Source organism: Octopus bimaculoides, chromosome 1 (assembly GCF_001194135.2).
Source record: "Octopus bimaculoides isolate UCB-OBI-ISO-001 chromosome 1, ASM119413v2, whole genome shotgun sequence".
Classification (NCBI taxonomy): domain Eukaryota; kingdom Metazoa; phylum Mollusca; class Cephalopoda; order Octopoda; family Octopodidae; genus Octopus; species Octopus bimaculoides.
Window position 1 is genome coordinate 10,442,974 of NC_068981.1, and position 3,170 is coordinate 10,446,143.

Genomic DNA, 3,170 nt, shown 5'->3' on the forward strand with positions numbered 1-3,170 from the left:
CACACACACGTGTGTGTGTGTATGTGTATATATATATATATATATATATATATATATACTTATATATATATAAATGTGTGTGTGTATATATGTATACAATGAGTTTCTCTCAGGTAGATGGAAATCTACCAAATCCACTCACAAGGTTTTGGTAGGCCCAGGGCTATAGTAGAAGACACTTACCCACAGTGTCACAGGGTAGGATTGAACCGAGAACTGTGTGGTTGTGCAGCTTAACACAGCCAAATCTACGACACATGCACACACACACACACACACATGCACTCTCTCTCTCACACACATGTATACATTCAAACATAATGACCTCATCTTTGCGGCTGGAGATTTTAATGGGCATGTCGGACAGCAATCTGGTATCTTCCATGGTGTTCATGGGGGCCATGGAATTGGTTCCCAAAATGAAGAGGGAACTAGGCAACTGGAGCTCTGTGATGCAAGCAACCTATTAATCTGCAACACCAGCTTCAGGATGCCAGACAGTCACCTGATAACCTATCAATCAGGCGACTCTGCTAACCAGATTGATTTCATCCTCACCAGACAGTGGGATGCATGGTTGCTCTTAAATACAAAGACCCTCCTTGGGGAAGAATGTACCCCCCCACCAGCAGTGACTTCAGACTCAAGGCCAGAAGGATGCCAAGAAGCAGACCAATCCAGAAAAGGATTTGGAAGCTAAAGACCCCTTCACATGGTTAGAGATTTAAGGGCATGCTCATTGAAAAATCTGAAGAGAAGAAGAAGCTACAGACTTGTGATATAGAGGGTAACTGGAAAATCCTACGTGACAGCTTACTGAGCACCAAAGACCAAATCTGCAGCTAGTGCAAAGTCCCTTCCAGACCTAGGGTAATATGGTGGAACAGTACAGTAGACAAGGCCATTAGAGTAAAGAAAAAGGCCTGGAAAACCTGGAAAAGTGGTGGATAACAGGGAGCTGTACCAGACAGCCAGAAGGGAGGCTGGGAGGAGCAGAAAAGAAGTTTTCCAATGTTCAGCGACATGAGGACCAAAGAACTGAAGTATTTTGGATTGCAAGACAGTGTGTGAGAGAAAATTATGATGTTACAGGGGAGAAATGCATCAGCATGGATGATGGTGCACTTGCTTTTAATGATTCTGCAAAGAAAGAGGCTTGGAGATGCCATTATGAAAGGCTGCTTAATATGGAAAATGAATGGGAGGAGGAGAGCCTGCCAAATGTTGACCCAGTTGAGGGACCAGCTACCTGAATCGATAGCACCCTGGTAGATAAAGCAATTAAGGATATGAAGTCAGGAAAAGCCCCCGGCCCATCAGGAATCACTGCTGAGATGCTTAAAATATCTGGTGGTGTGTGTTATGGCCTAGTCACCCGTATTGTAAACCAGGTAGTTCAGGAAGGAGTCATACCCAATGACTGGCATAGCAGCACCATAATCAACAGCTACAAAAGCAAAGGTGATGCTTTAGATAGAAATAACTATCAAACTGCTGGATCAAATGATGAAGGTCACGGAGAGGGTCATAGCCCAACTAGTTAGGGAGAGAGAGTCTGCTTAGATGAGATGTAGTGCGGTTTTGTGCCAGGTAGAAGCATCTCTAATGCTATACTCCTGGTAAGGCAACTACAGGAGAAATACCTAGGCAAAGATAAACCCCTATACTTGGCTTTTGTTGACTTGGAGAAAGCCTTTGACAGGGTCCCCCAATCCCTTATCTGGTAGGTGATGCAGAAACTAGGGATAGACGAGTGGTTAATAAGAGCTGTACAGGGGTGCTGCCAGTAAGGTAAGGGTCAACAACGAGTATAGTGAACGTTAATTCATATTTCCCCATTATGAGCCAGTTTAGCTGGGTAACATTGCAAGCAAGCCAGCAAGATTGAACTTCATTTTTAATGTATTATAGATAACAATATCATTATATAACAGCATTATATTATATAACAGTATATTATATAACAGCATTATGTTTTATAATATTATATTCTATTATATAACAGCATTATATTTCTCAAGTTTAACACAAACTTTCACGTTGGCTCTTTGTTCCAACTTTCTGCCCATGACAGAAATCACAGACTACAGCATACACATGATCACAAAAAACACAAATTCCACAACTTGTGAAGTAAAAACAAAGCAATATCACTCAGTACACTGCTGCATGAAGGTCACGACTAACTCTCACTATACACAGAAATGTGTGCTGCCATCTGTTGGTGCGCTACTGAACGAGTCAAGGCACCTTATGATATATAAGACATAGATATATAAATGCTATGTGAATGGCATTTGAAAACAAAATAATTTAATAATTCAATTTCATATATTCATGTGTGTGTGTGTGTGTGTGTGAAATTGATGTAAGAAATATCATTTACAACAGACATTTGCAGTTTCAGTTTGATTAAAATACTAGAAATTTCAGAGTTCACAATGCATCTCCCGCATTCAGGGTCGCTGACTGTCACCCACCTTCCATTTCCTGATTCAACTTTCCTTTAGGAGTGTGAATGATAGGTCACAAAATGCATTTTATTATATGTAAGATAATAACGTTTACCTTATATAGCATTGTTATATAATATTATATAACACTGCATTATATAAGAGTATTTGTATTATATAACCTTATTATATAACATTCCTGGCACCATCACCTGTTTCCAAGTAAGGAAAAGCACACATCAACTGCTACACACAACACACATGCATACACATTACACATGCACACACTCACAAACGTCAGAGTCACTCGTCCCTATTCACACATATACACTCACACACACCATTCTCATATACACATGCATACATGCACACCTTCTTTTGTTGGGATCACTAGCACTATTATTATCTCCCTTTAATTCAACCACATTTTTTTATTAACTCCATTTCTTCCAATCTCGTTTTTTTTTCCAATCATTTGCCACGTTGGGCCGCTGAACTCTACAAGTCTTTTTTATTCTATCCCTGCTTATTTTCTCTTATTCCTTTCTGTTGAAGAGCGTAAGCTCGAAATGTAATGGACTTTTTCATTTTTCCCAAGCGTCGAACTAATACACTTGCTTGTTGTTCATACACCTGTCTTCATCTTTGTTTTTCTGTAAATTTCAACTATATATAAATATACGTGTATGTGTGCATGCATGTATATAAATATATATA

At 39.5% G+C, this 3,170-nt stretch overlaps 1 protein-coding gene across 1 annotated transcript in view; it reads right to left on the minus strand.

The window, feature by feature from the left end:
- Nucleotides 1-3,170, minus strand: part of LOC106873358 (uridine-cytidine kinase 2) — a 63,521-nt gene that overhangs the window by 35,363 nt on the left and 24,988 nt on the right. The window lies entirely within an intron of this gene.